Source organism: Schistocerca americana, chromosome 1 (genome assembly GCF_021461395.2).
Source record: "Schistocerca americana isolate TAMUIC-IGC-003095 chromosome 1, iqSchAmer2.1, whole genome shotgun sequence".
In the NCBI taxonomy this organism is placed as follows: Eukaryota; Metazoa; Arthropoda; class Insecta; order Orthoptera; family Acrididae; genus Schistocerca; species Schistocerca americana.
The window spans coordinates 184226701-184242261 of NC_060119.1; the positions used below are offsets into that span (position 1 = coordinate 184226701).

General features: G+C 39.7%; 1 protein-coding gene across 1 annotated transcript in view; it reads left to right on the forward strand.

Moving 5' to 3' along the window:
* Nucleotides 1-15561, forward strand: part of LOC124614995 (lysine-specific demethylase 6B) — a 142574-nt gene that overhangs the window by 85260 nt on the left and 41753 nt on the right. The gene's annotated exons all lie outside the window — the stretch shown is intronic.

The window sequence follows — 15561 nt, forward strand, 5'->3', positions numbered from 1 at the left end:
ATTTGACCCATTATAAACGGTTCTGAAATTAGAATTCGTGTAGTGGCTTATAGGCAGTCATTTTTTCCCTCGCTGTATTTTCGAGTGGAACAGGAAAGGAATTACTAGTGGTGCCCCAAGGTACCCTCCGCCATACACCTACTGCGACTTGCACAGTACGTGTGTAGACGTAGGTGTACAAAGAGCAGCGGCCACAGATCAGTTAGCGGGCACGTACAATGTAACCGTTTTCTGACAGATCACCTAGGGCGTTCGAGTTAGCTTATACGTGTCGTGTGAAGGTCGCAGCCGCGGTCAGGTCACACCGAGACGTTGTTCACCGAGTTGTCCACGTCGGACGTCGACTGGAACTTGCGTCCTCTGAAGCTGCTGCATTTACTGTAAGGACTTCACGAGAATGATCAGTATTTCTGTTTACTGTGTTGCCAACAAGTCAAGAGAAACACAAACCAGGAGATTTAATTTCAGCACAAGCTGTGAATTTTAGCTAAGGCCAAGTTTCGTCTCACAGGTTGCGTTAACAAGCGAAACTGTATTTTCATTCACCTATTAGATGCAGTGGTCCGCAGGTGATGTTTGAAGTGATCGCTGTATCAAGCAGAAATAGTAGTCTTTGAATGTTGGCTCCTATTGTGACTGGAACCGAGGTTGGAATCTTCTTCATGTCGGTCAAGGGGCCTGAAGATGTAATATATCGCCGAAAGTGGTAGCCCAATAAATTTACGATTTGGAAAGACGGCCGAAAGGTGTTTGATTTGATATTCAATGCTATGGAAATTGTGGTGGTGCTCCGTCGTGAATAAATGACAGTAGTTTTGTGCCGTATCTGTGCAGGGTGTGCGTGGTTATTAACGGTTACTTGTAAGGGATGGCTGGATGCTCTTTCTGTTGCTACCCCATTACCTCCCGGGACGAAATGTGTGAAGCCCAGCTACCTGATGTAGTGTTATTTATGTACAGGCCTTTCTGGATACAGAAAATGTTCGATTGCTGCCCTGGCCAGCACATTCTCCAGATCTATCACCAATTGAAAACGTCTGGTCAATGCTGGCCGAGCTACCGGCTCATCACAATACGGCAGTCAATACTCTTGATGATCTGTGGTATCGTGTTGAAGCTGCATGGGCAGCTGTACCTGTACACGCCATCCAAGCTCTGTTTGACTCGATATCCAGACGTATCAAGGCCGCTATTACAGCCAGAGGTGGTTGTTATGGGTACTGATTTCTCAGGATCTATGCACCCAAAATGCATGAAAATGTAGTCACATGTCAGTTCTAGTATAATATATTTGTTCAATGAATACCCGTTTATCATCTGCATTTCTTCTTGGTGTAGCAATTTTAATGGCCAGTAGTGTATGAATGCGTGGTTTCCACCCTTTTGGACAGTCCTAAAGAACAGGCACCACACATTCAAAGAACATTTCATAGAGCTTTGGAGTGTTATCCCTAAATGTTAGCCAACGTGATTGTGTCAAGCACACACTACTAATACTGTATTCGAGCATTACAAGATTGATTTTCCTACTCATATCCATTAACTTAGAGTTATCTACATTTAGAGCAAGATGCCATTCATCACAACAACCATAAATTTTAAGTCATCTTGCATTGACCTACATTCACTAGACAATGACACCTTCCTTCACACCACAGTCATCGGCAAACAGCTGCAGATTGCTGCTCACCCTGTCTGTCAAGTCATACTTTCCAGGAGCACCCCTAACGTTATCGTTATCCTGGCCTCTGGCGAACACTCGCTGTTGAGGACAATGTACTGGGTGTAAGATATATATACACACACAAATGGATAATGCATCTGAACTGTCTTCTCAAGCCCACGGTGTTAAACAGACATTCTATACGTATAGATATGAATCTGGCCCTGTAAGGTAGCTAATATTAGGTGCGGATTGTAACAATTGAATTAGAAATGCTGCTGTCATGTAAATAGAATGCTTTAATTAATAAAAGTGAAAGTTTGGGATCTATTCTAGAAAAACAAACAGCTGTTCGCTTTTTCATTCCACATATAATTTATCAACTGTGCTTTCAGGGGTCAAGTGGTACACAACAATCATGTTCAATTACTTTCAACACTCACTCAATAACAAAATGTTTAACTCTTGGAGATATTGAATTGGCAATTATTAAATCGTTATCTCTACAAATGAAAATGGCCTCACAGGCAAGAATGATCAAAAATATTCATCTATTAAATTTACTTCTACGATATCATAGCTGGTCAATGCACTAAGTTGGTGGAGAATAAACCTACCTTTTTAAACCAATGAAAAAAGTCTCATGTACTCAATGTGAGGGTAGGTTAGTATCCTAGCTTTTGATATTCAATGGTCGAAGTGTACGGAGGTTGCAGTGAGCAAAATCTCGACTCAACATGTACGGTGGTCTAATGCACGATGGTACTTTACCAATCGGGATCTGCAGCGGCTTTGTCTTCGTGCTGGATCTGGAACGCTAATTCCCTACTCTGGCCTTGACCGAATTCACTCGGTCTCAACTTTCCTGTGTTCCGTAGAACGTTAATGTTTCCCTAGTCGAAAGGGTTGGAGTGACGTATACAATTTCATTGCCCACAAAAATTCCCACAGGAATAACTAACTACCTCTTTGCTATCTGTCGCCACAATACGTGAAGCATATCGTCCACACTTTGCAGATGCTAAGCTCTCACCGCCTTCGCTATTTTACACACACTTGTGTGGTCCACCATGAGATGAGGGAGATCTTCAAATTTTTAGTTCTCAAAATGCTTTTATATAATGGAGCTCTCCCCACCATGTCGCCCAGTATGGCTTCGGCCAACCATCGTCTCATTAGAGGTGAATTTTTATTTTTCTTGCCGCGTCGCCGCTAGCCCTGTTAAAGCTGTGCAGCCACTTACCCTTGGTCCCGGCCATATTTACGTTAAAAGCAATAATGTGTTGTTCTGGCCTTATCCCTTTCTGTGCTGAAGCTCGGCGTCCTCTTGTTAAGTGGGGTTTTCCAATGCCATTAACCACGAGCTCGGTTCGTCTCCAAAACGCGTTTCATTTGAATTTATTTATGCATGCCCCTGTCCTTATATTGATAGATATTGTCTTGTTAGTTTTTGGTACATGAGATTACTGCAATTGTTTCTTGTCGATAATATAGTTTTTTTGAGGATCTCATACTGTATCTTACTGTCGTTATGGACTGAGCTCATGTATGGTCCGTAAAATCCAGACGCCTTACATGGGTTCTATTACTTCAGAAGTCTTCGAGCCACTCACATATCTGGGAACCTGTTACGTATGCTCGTAAGTTCGTTAACACTCTGCTGTGGGGCATCGTGTCGAATGCTCTCCTAAAGTTTGGGAAGCAGACTGTAATTGTTGTCCTCCTTTCACGATTCACAGTATATCGTGCGAAAAAAATGGCAATCTGAATTACGCTCTTGCGAAGCTTTTTAACTCCATGCAGATTTATGAAGCTTCTCCGTCTCAAGGAAATTTATTATATTCGAACTTGAGTGCATTCAAGAATTTTGCAGCATACCGATGTTAGGGATACTGGCCTATAATTCTGCCGGTTCCGTCCTTTTACCCTTCTACCCTTATTTCCAGTGCCAGTTATCGGCTGCATGTGGGGCGGTAACCACACAGATTTTGTTCCGAAAAATCTACTCTCGTGAACTGGCTGCGTTAACTTTATTACCTAATTTCGAAGATGAGTAGGAGAAACATTGTAAGAATGTTATGGAGATGATAATGCATTCAATGGAGTTTAACGTCCTAAAAGCATAATTTAATACTACTCCATTTCTTCCTAATGATACTGCCAACTTATTTGAACAAGTAAAGAAAGTACCGAAGAGTTATACCGATCGTAAGAGTAAATTAACATGAAAAGGAGAGAGTAATTGAGAAGAGACTCAGACAGGATTGTAGCTCATCCTTTATATCATTCGATCTTTATACTGAGCTAACAGTAAAACAAACCAAAGAATTATATGCAAAAAAATTAGAGTTCAGGAAGAATAAAGAAACTTTTGAGGTTCACCAGTGACGTAACTATCAGATACGGCATAAGAACTTGAAAGAGCAGTTAATCAGAAATCCTTATCTTCTTTCCATTTTACTTCATTGAGTATAAATATATCTAGACTGAGACTTAGCATTAGATTTTTTAGGTTTTGTAGGTTCTTTATCAAATTCAAACTTTCGACGCTCCGCGCTCCGTCCCCTAATTTTTACCGTTTCGCGGACCTAATTCTGCCTCCCAAAGATCCGAACGTGTGACTAATTCGCAATTTTTTGCCAGTGGAGGGTACATCACGACAGGTTTTGCAGACACAGACCACATTTCCTGTGGATAATCGTTGTGTGTCTTTAGTGCAATAGTTTCCACTGCTTTCTGCATCGCCATGTCGTTGGTCCTTACCGATTCTTACGGATTTCGGGAAAATTTCAGCACAGACGTGGATCTAGGTTCAGTTCTGGAGGTGGTCACAGTTTATTACTATCTGTCTCGCCCCCTGCCCCAAAAAACAAATGGTTTCACTACCGCTTTTAATAACAACAGCAGAAAATACATTTTAATATAAAAATTGAAAGTCGTTTATATCAGTGTGTAACACATCGTTTTATCATAAGTTGCAAGAGACTGCAGTTCAGAGAAATATAATATTTGAAAATTATTAGTCCTAAAATTAGAGAAGCACATGGGTATGAGGGCGAGTATTTGAAGCGAAACGTTTTGGTTCAAATGGCTCTGAGCACTATGGGACTTAACATCTGAGGTCATCAGTCCCCTAGATCTAGAACTACTTAATCCTAACTAACGTAAGGACATCACAAACATGCATGCCAGGAGCAGGATGCGAACCTGCGACCATAGCAGCAGAGAGGTTCCGGACTGAAGCGCCTAGAACCGCTCGGCGCGAAACGTTTTCACGTACGTTTACGAAGCCAGTCATTCTGTTACTTTCTCCTAGATGAGCGCTTTTCCCCTTCTGTCTCGCCTTACTCAAGTCCTTATACACTGCTGGCCACCGTAAATGCAACACCCTGAAGGAAGTATCCGAATCGAGTGAAATTTACACCATGAGTTTGCAGCGATGAGATATGCAACTGATTAGAATTTCAGCGCAGACGCACATCACGCGCGCCTGTGGCGCCCCCTCATAACGCCATTTAAGGGTTGGCGATTTCGACGAGTGTACGTTCGGCACGTGTGTTTACCTTGTGGTTGTTTCACAAGACGATCAGTTATGCCTCGTAGACAACAGCGAACATCTTTTGATCAAGTATCCGAGTTCGGCAGAGGAAGGATAGTGGCTTACCGAGATTGTGGATTATCATACAGAGAAATCGCTAGTCGTGTTGGACGAAACTAAACAACTGTAATGCGGATATGTGACCGTTGGATGCAGGAGGGTACGACGGACCGACGTGGTCGATCGCATTCACCTCGGTGCACCACTGCACGTGCTGATAGGCAAATTGTGCGCATGGCAGTGACGGATCGCTCAGTGACATCCCGAACCATAGCACAGCACATTGCGTCTGTAACGCATCATCCAGTGTCTGCGCGTACCATTCGACGCCGTTTACAGCAGAGTGGTCTGTCCGCAAGACGTCCATTGCTTCGTCTACCATTGACGCAGAACCACAGACGTCTCCGTCGCCAATGGTGTGATGACAGACGGATGTGGACGGCAGAATGGAATGACGTTGTCTTTACTGGCGAGGCACGCTTCTGTCTGCAGCACTACGATGGTCGGATTCGAGTGTGGAGACACCGTGGAGAGAGGATGCTGGGCAGCTGCATTATGCACCGCCACACTGGTCTTGCACCGGGTATTATGGTATGGGGCGGTATTGGATATTACTCTCGCACGCCTCTAGTACGCATTGCCGGTACTTTAAATAGCCGGCGCTACATATCCGAGGTACTGGAGCCAGTTGTCCTTCCTTACCTTCAGGGCTCGGCCACAGCCATATTTCAACAGGACAATGCGCGACCACACGTGGCACGCATTGTCCAAAGGTTCTTCGTCAATAACCAGATTGAATTGCTTCCCTGGCCGGCTCGCTCTCCGGATCTTTCGCCGATAGAAAACATGTGGTCCATGGTTGCTCAACGAGCGACCCAGATTACATCCCCAGCTGCCACACCAGATGATCTTTGGCAACGTGTGGAAGCTGCTTGGGCTGCTGTACCCCAGGAACACATCCAACGTCTCTTTGACTCAATGCCGAGACGTGTGGCAGCGGTCATCTCCAACAATGGCGGCTGATTCTGGCAGGAACCACATGTCACAGACGTCTGTAAACGTAATCATTTGATACTTGGTCAACGTGTTATCTACAAAATAAATTTTGTTGTGCTACCTCTTGTCTTTCTTGGTGTTGCATTTACGGTGGCCAGCAGTGTAGTTTGCCAGTTGTGCATATCGTCTCACGATGTGTGTTGGATTTGTTGTTGACAGCTGTTACAGTCGGCCTGTGAAGTTGTGCCTTTGCCACGATGTTGTGCTTTGCGCTGGTGGTTAGACCGTAAGCTAGGGGCGGGCCCTCATGCTATTAATAGATACGTATCCCATGCCAAACATAGCACGTAATTTTATTTATAGAATTTCTTAGCATTTTCATTCCACTTTTTTCTCCGGGATTTATCTAAAAACGTATTTATAAATAATGACTTAATATTTTTTTAACATAACACGTTTTTAAAGCGAACGAAAAAAGTACAAAATAATTTCTCCTAGGCCCATACAGATTCCTAACTCCGTACAGATATTACTGAATATTTTTGCTTGCGAATTTTTAATAGCTATGAAATTAGTTGTAGAATTTAAACAGAAAACGTGGGGCGCGTACAGTAATAGTGAGGAGGTGAACTATTCGTGCATCAATTATGTATTGTTTGCACCCCATGTTTCTCCTTTTAAATTCTGTAAGTATTGTAATAGTGATTGAAAATTCACAAGCACAAATTTTGAGGATATCTGTATGGGGTTAGGAATCTGTATGAAGCTAGGAGAAATTATTTTATACATTTAAGTTCGTTTTTAAAAAACATGTTATATTATAAAAGATTTTTATTCAATTGATCATTTTATGCTTTTTAGTATCGATTGTTTCAAATTTTTCATTCGACTTCAAACATTTTAATGAGAGGTCGCCAGTTAAGGATACACTTAGACGTCCCTAGCGCTGTAGGAAAATCCAAACAGCACTCGTACTTACTTCGACAAGTAGTAAATTTCAGGATTATTTCAGTTTCTCTTCGTTTGATTCAACCGCTACATTGATTCCTCCTACGATTATCTCACGAAAAGAACTCGAAGATAAAAATTATAGGGAATCGAGCTCACACAGGGACTTAACCTGTAACCGTTTTCCCGTTTTCACCGTGAAATATTAGCAAGTGGGACAGAAAAAGGGGGAAATAACGCTGGTACACAAAGTATCTCCGCCACAAACTACACACGAAAGCCTGTTAACATTGCATTGTCATTGATTCTGAGCTATGTTGAAAATTTCAAGTGTCTAGGACCCTGGGAAATGATAGTAGTAAACAAAGTCCCTCCGCCCCACACCAGACAAGAAAATGAGTTTATATTGCATTGTCAGTGAGTTCTGAGCTATGTTGAAACTTTCAGGTCTCTAACTCGTCTGGAAACGATAATGTTAAATAAAGTGCCCTCCGCCATACACCAGGCAAGAAGGAGAGTTAACATTGCATTGTCATCCACTTCTGTGCTCCGTTAAAAGTTTCAAGACTCTAGCTCTTCGGGAAGTTGGTTTAAAGTGAATTGCAATATTTGTTCCGAACAATTACGTAGATGAGTAATAGACCTAATAAAAATGTTTTAAGATGTAAATAGCTTTGCTGAAATGTATTCTCGGCGCTGGGGAGGAGGGGGGGGGGGGGGGTCCATGACCCGTTGGCGCGAAACGAGGATGACTTCTAACACCGTATATCTTCGTCCTGCCGTAATTGATTAATCATACTCAGACCCTAAGTAGTGCTCAGATCGAACCCAGAACCCATGGTGTTTTATTCACTTACCGTGCGGCTGCCGTAATATTACGTCGCGGGCGGAAACGAAGAAAATGCATCCGACGTAATATTACGTCCCGCCGCATTCCACACTGTTTTAGTGTTTCAAACGCATTGTTAGCGTTCCCGCTACAACCTGTATATCCTCTAATGCTTGTAGTTCATCATATTAGCGCTAGATACGCAGCACCTAGTGAGGTAATGCGATATACCCGTATGTATTTCCGAACGAATTCACGTTTGTTTTTCACGCGTATGTTACGTGTTCTGTGGTGTCCTGTCGTTTGTTTACCGTTGATTTTGGCGCTAGTATTCTGGTTTTAGCTTGTTTATCTTCTTTTTACTCACAATGGCGAGTGATGAGGATGCAAAACTTCGAAAAATGATTGAAGAAGTACAATTTTGGTAAACATTTTTGGAAAACAGTGATCAATTAATTATTATATTTTAACTAAAGTTCAGTCTTGATCACACCATTTATGTTTTAATGATATAGGTAACCGGTTTCGGTTCTTTTTACAAAACCATCATCAGACCTGTGGATAAATTTTAGGAAATACTAGAAACCAATCTTTAAATAAAATGAAAGTGTCTAATGATGTCAAAATTTAACAAGATAAAATAAAATTAATTATACCCATGGCTCCCTTAGGATGGTAGGCGGAGCTCTCCTCACTGCTACGCATTCAACTGATGGTTATGAGTGCTGAGCAGTTATGAGTGCTGAGCACGAGCTTAAATATGCAGAGGCTCCGCCTACTTCCTGTTACACTACTTCACAACTGCCAATCAGCGTTCATAATATGACGCCATCGTCAAAGTATAAAAGTAGGAAATACACTAATAACATCAAATTGATTCATTTAAATGTCTGATTAACAGATAGTTAGTATGTGTACATCTTATTTATATTTTGGATAAAAACAGTAAACTACGATGTGTAATAGTTGTGCCCTGTATGGGCAACCTTAATACTATTGCAGTATCAGTTACATCAAAGATGTGAAAGTCCTTGGAGTTGTGGTATATATCGATTATACCGAGTCGCCTACATCACAATTGCATCTTTGTTGGATGCTGCAGAATCGTCTTACTTTAACTGTAGTTTTCACAGCAATATTCTTTATAGCAGTAGGGTAGAAGCCAAGAGTACGTTAATGTCAATTTAATAATTTTTTTATGTATGTTGTACAGCATATTTTACATACATAGCTTTTGCCATGGGTATAACTAGTCTTATATTTTAAAAAACAAAAGAGTAGATGCTTTTATCATAAAATTTCGTCAAAAAGGTCGTAATAATATTTTTCGCGAAAATCTAATTGTTCATTGAGCAGCATTGATGATTTGGTTTTCAAATGAGCATATATGTCGATTTCTTCTAGGATATTCATAAGTAAGCCTTTATTTGCATACCTAAATTTATATCACTGATTAAACTGCATAAAAAAAAGAAATCTATACGACCTATTGTCAACTACAAAAGTAGTCCTTCATATAAACTAAATATGAAACTTAATAAAATTTTGAAAGCATTCTATATATATGACAGTAATTTTAGTATCAAAAACAGTTATGAACTAGCACAACAAATCCACAATATAGACATTCCAACTAGCGCAAGTTTCGCCTCATTAGATATTAAAAATTTGTATACAAATATACCCATTAATAAGACGATTAATATAATTAGGGATAACTTAGTACAATACAAAAATATGACTAAAGACGAAATAATCGAATTTGTAGAACTGCTTGAATGCACTTTAGATTACAATTATTTCTCTTTTAATACTAAAATCTATTGTCAGAAAGATGGCTTAGCGATGGGCAATTCTTTGGCTGGGACAGTTGCAGACATTTTCGTGAACCACATTGAGACGCAATTCCTGAAAAATAACCCTGATTTCGCAAATAAAATCATATATTACAAGCGATATGTAGATGATACATTATTGCCTTATAATGGTTCAAAAGATGAAATTGAGAAACTTGCTATAAAATTAAACTCTATGCATCCGAAGTTACAATTTACGGTTGAGCATGAAAATCGAAAATCTGTTAACTACCTAGATCTCACTATAACTAATAACAATGGGAAACATTTCTTCACCATATACAGGAAACCTACAACCACTGATGTTATTATTAATGCCACATCATGTCATCCTGACAAATATAAAAAAGCATTTTTTAGGTCTATGATACACCGAATACTAAAATTACCGCTAGAAGCTAATGAAATCAAAAAGGAAATGACCATCTTAAAACAAATTGCAAAAACCAACTCTTTCGACACACGACAGGTAGATATCATTTTTAATAAAGTGCAACAATCACAAAGTACTCCACTAATAGGTAATCCAAAATATATGAAGATGACATATACGGGAAACATATCAGATAGAATTACTAATTTATTCAAAAATTCTGGAATAACAATAGCATTTACAACTGACAATACTTTACAACAAAAATTAAGACATACCGTAAGTAAAGATAATGGAAAATCTATCAGATCAGGAGTGTACAAGATCCAATGCAGAGACTGTGAGAAAATATATATCGGCCAAACAGGTCGAAATTTTGCAGTAAGGTACAAAGAACATACGTCGGGTACCTCACGAACAAAGTCTGTATTCGGCCATCATATAGCATTCAATAATCATGCTGAGGGGACAGTAGTGCAGAATTTTCAAGTTCTTCATTATGCAAATAAAGGCTTACTTTTGAATATCCTAGAAGAAATCGAGATATATGCTCATTTGAAAACCAAATCATCAATGCTGCTCAATGAACAATTAGATTTTCGCGAAAAATATTATTACGACCTTTTTGACGAAATTTTATGAAAAAAGCATCTACTCTTTTGTTTTTTAAAATATAAGACTAGTTATACCCATGGCAAAAGCTATGTATGTAAAATATGCTGTACAACATATATAAAAAAATTATTAAATTGACATTAACGTACTCTTGGCTTCTACCCTACTGCTATAAAGAATATTGCTGTGAAAACTACAGTTAAAGCAAGACGATTCTGCAGCATCCAACAAAGATGCAATTGTGATGTAGGCGACTCGGTATAATCGATATATACCACAACTCCAAGGACTTTCACATCTTTGATGTAACTGACACTGCAATAGTATTAAGGTTGCCCATACAGGGCACAACTATTACACATCGTAGTTTACTGTTTTTATCCAAAATATAAATAAGATGTACACATACTAACTATCTGTTAATCAGACATTTAAATGAATCAATTTGATGTTATTAGTGTATTTCCTACTTTTATACTTTGACGATGGCGTCATATTATGAACGCTGATTGGCAGTTGTGAAGTAGTGTAACAGGAAGTAGGCGGAGCCTCTGCATATTTAAGCTCGTGCTCAGCACTCATAACTGCTCAGCACTCATAACCATCAGTTGAATGCGTAGCAGCGAGGAGAGCTCCGCCTACCATCCTAAGGGAGCCATGGGTATAATTAATTTTATTTTATCTTGTTAAATTTTGACATCATTAGTCACTTTCATTTTATTTAAAGATTGGTTTCTAGTATTTCCTAAAATTTATCCACAGGTCTGATGATGGTTTTGTAAAAAGAACCGAAACCGGTTACCTATATCATTAAAACATAAATGGTGTGATCAAGACTGAACTTTAGTCAAAATATGATTGAAGACGTACTTGCTGAACCTACTGATAATGATTTTTCGGATTTCGATAGTGACAGTGATTACGAAATGCCGGAAAATAACGATAGTCCAGGTAAGTCTAACATCTTACTAAATCGATGCAGAACAAGACAGTTCATGTTGCGATTTGTTCTGTTACGTTCTGTATTATTTCAGACACAGATTTGTCGTCAGTTGAAGGTGAGCCACCGCCTGTGTTCTCCCCCATTCATCTTTGAACGAGGCCAAGATTGAGTGACATTTCACAGGATGACTGGACTATAGTGGATCAACCACCAAACATTTTGTTATTTACAGGTCTCATGGTGTGCTGAATAATGTAGGACTCGGTCAGTCTAGTGAATATTTAGATTTTTTTCTCATTTTATAAATGACAGGGTTATTTCAATTATGAAGGAACAAACAAACAAACCTATATGCTAGACGGAAGCTGGCCACACTGACAGCACAAAACAAATTAGGGCCCAGTTCTAGATTCAAGCAGTGGAGGACGCTAACAATTGCTGAAACAAAGACGTTTCTGGCTATTATCCTCCACATGTCAGTCAGTGAGAGGCCAAGTATGGCCAGTCACTGGTGTAGTGATCCAGTGGTTAGCTGCAATTTTTGCCCCAATATTATGCCAAGGGACAGATTTCTGAATATTTTGTCTATGTTCCACATAAATGACAATTAAAAGCAAAAAAATGAAAGGTGAAGTAGACTTTGATGCCCTTCATAAGGTCAGGCCTCTTCTGGATGATTTGGTAAGGAATTTCAAAGAAAGTTATCAGCCAGGTGAAGCGCTAACCATCGATGAAGGTATGTGTCCTTTCAGAGGGCGTGTAGGTTTCAAAGTTTATATGGCTAATAAGCCAAACAAATATGGCATGAAGCTATACATTCTTGCAGAATCCAAAACTGGGTACATATACAACTTTGAAGTTTACCACGGAAGGGACGATAAACTGGACGACAGTGCTTCTGCAGTGGTAAAGCGATTGCTCAGCTCACTACAAGGTAAGGGCCACACTGTATATGTTGACAGATTTTACACCGGTGTTCAGCTAGCCGAAGAACTGGCTAGAGCCAACACTGGTCTTGTAGGGACTGTAATGCCAAACAGAAAAGGATTGCCCAAGGCTCTCAAAGAGGGTAAACTCAAAAAGGGTGAACAAATATTTCACCGTAAGAACGATGTGCTAGCATTGCGATCGAAAGACAAGAGGGATGTGTGGATGATAAGTACCAGGCACACATCCTCAATGTTGCCTGTTGCTACAAGAGAAGGCAATGAGAAGTTGAAACCAGTGGCAGTGCTGGATTACAACAAACTTAAAGCTGGTGTAGACCTTTTTGATCAGTGTCTTTCATATGGAGCACTTGATTACAAAACAGTGAAGTGGGAGAAAGCTTGCCTTCCACTGTATAATTATGGCAGTTTCCAATGGTTGTATTTTGCACAGTTGCATCAATGAGAAGAAATTGAGCACTCCTAAGTTTATACAGGAGGTCTGCACTGCGTTAGTGTTACAGAGAGGAGAGAGAATTGAGGATTCTCATGGAACTGCAACGATTGCTCGATTGTCGCAGAAACATTTTCCGAACCATGTGGAAATGGCAGAAGGGAAGAAGAAAGCACAAAGACGTTGTGTAGTGTATAGTGGAAAACAAAATAACGTTACTGGGAAAGCTGGGAGGAAAGATACTTCTTATGAGTGCAGTGAGTGTAATGTAGGTTTGTGTGTCACCCCGTGCTTCAAGCTTTATCACACTGTGGTTCACTATACAAAATAGCTTATGTGTATGTAGCTATGCTTTATGTGCAAATGGTATAATGAATGTCTTTTCAATGTCAAATGATCGCTTTCCAAAATTTATTTCTTCTTTAAATTGAATAAAGTAGTAAAAATAAATTTTTGACAAAAATTTATTTTCGCAAAATCGAGGAGAAATCCGCATCACTTCTTGGAAACAGTATATGCCCCATACAGATGACTGTTAACCCATGTAAAGTTGAAACCTTAAAGTTTTAAACCATACCTGTAGTTTTTATGTATCTCTAACTAAACGTCCTTTACAGCTATTTAAAGTCTGATGTAAATAGAAAAAATCAGCCAGCACACAGGGAGTGGCACGCAGTTAAGGGCTTAGCATGGTAAGTGTTAACCATTTCGCTGCTGTGGGCATGTACACGCGTCCTATTTCGCGTTTCCCCAGGTATTGTCGAAGTGAGTGCGAGCGCTGCTTGGATTTTCCTTTAGTGCTATAGACGTCTTAGTGAATCCTTAGCTGGCGACTTCTGACTGCTGCGGACGAGTTACCTCCATATCTCGGCGAATCAAAATGTTTCGAGTATTTTATGTTTAGAGTATTTATCTTGCAACATATGTGCCTTATTGCGTGCAATCATTTCCAAAAAAGTAAAAAGTAAAAAAAAAACTTGGTTGCAATATCTTGAATTGCGATGCGCAAGGAAGTGAACGGGCGCGTTGCGCGCAACCGTTCTTCGGATATAAAATCTAGTTACTCGTGAACGAAATGAGACATCGTTCTGCTCTCAATTTTAAATTAAATTCTGATGTGTTATTTACATTTCATTCACTGCATTGTATGAGCTGAAATCAACCATACGTAAAATTTACGCAAAGCATTTTTACTTCTGCGACCTCTTTAAAATTTCGTCCAGTGTTTTGCTTAATTTGAGGCAGCGCTGTAACTACGGCATACAATGAAAATGATTTCAATTCTCTATCGAGTGAAGATATCAGACTGTAAGATGTGAGAAAACCAAATTTACTCGTCTCATTGTTCTCGAAAAAATCGGATGATAAGTACCGGGTGATCAAAAAGTCAGTATAAATTTGAAAGCTGAATAAATCACGGAATAATGTAGATAGAGAGGTACAAACTGACACACATGCTTGGCCATGGGGTTTTATTAGAACCAAAATTACAAAAGTTCAAAAAATGTCCGACAGATGACGCTTCATCTGATCAGAATAGGAATAATTAGCGTAACAAAGTAAGACAAAGCAAAGATGTTCTTTACAGGAAATGCTCAATGTGTCCACCATCATTCCTCAACAATAGCTGTAGTCGAGGAATAATGTTGTGAACAGCATTGTAAAGCATGTCCGGAGTTATGGTGAGGCATTGGCGTCGGATGTGGTCATTCAGCATCCCTAGAGATGACGATACACTCTCGACTTCAGGTAACCCCAAAGCCAATAATCGCCCGGACTGAGGTCTGGGGACCAAGCATGACGAAAGTGGCGGCTGAGCACACGATTATCACCAAACGACGCACGCAAGAGGTCTCTCACGCGTCTAGCAATATGGAGTTGTAATGGTACTTGAATTACGTAACCATTATGGTACCTCACCTGAACCTCTCGATACCAGTAATATTCTACTGTATTTCTGTTAAGTACTTAACATATTTCTGAGACAACATTCAGATTTGATTTCACTTTTGATACATCGATATGTTTATATTGCAATGATATTATTCTTATGTGTATTCTTTCTTTTGTCACTACGATCTTTGATGTACTTGTAACTCTGGTTTTTGGGCGCGTAAGCGATAGTTAGTTAGTTGTTGACTTGTTAGAGAGTCGGACCTCGAGAAGGTCAAATCTTGGACGTCATGTTGGAAAGACTCATATTATAGTTGGCTTGTAAAATGTGAGGAAGATGTTTTCAAGTATGTTTTGTATTGTGAAGTGATGTTTTGTGTGTTACGTGATGTTGCAATAAAAGCAATTAAAAGGAAGTGTAACTTAAATTTGGAGTGCTGATTGCTTTTTTTTACATCACCATTGTC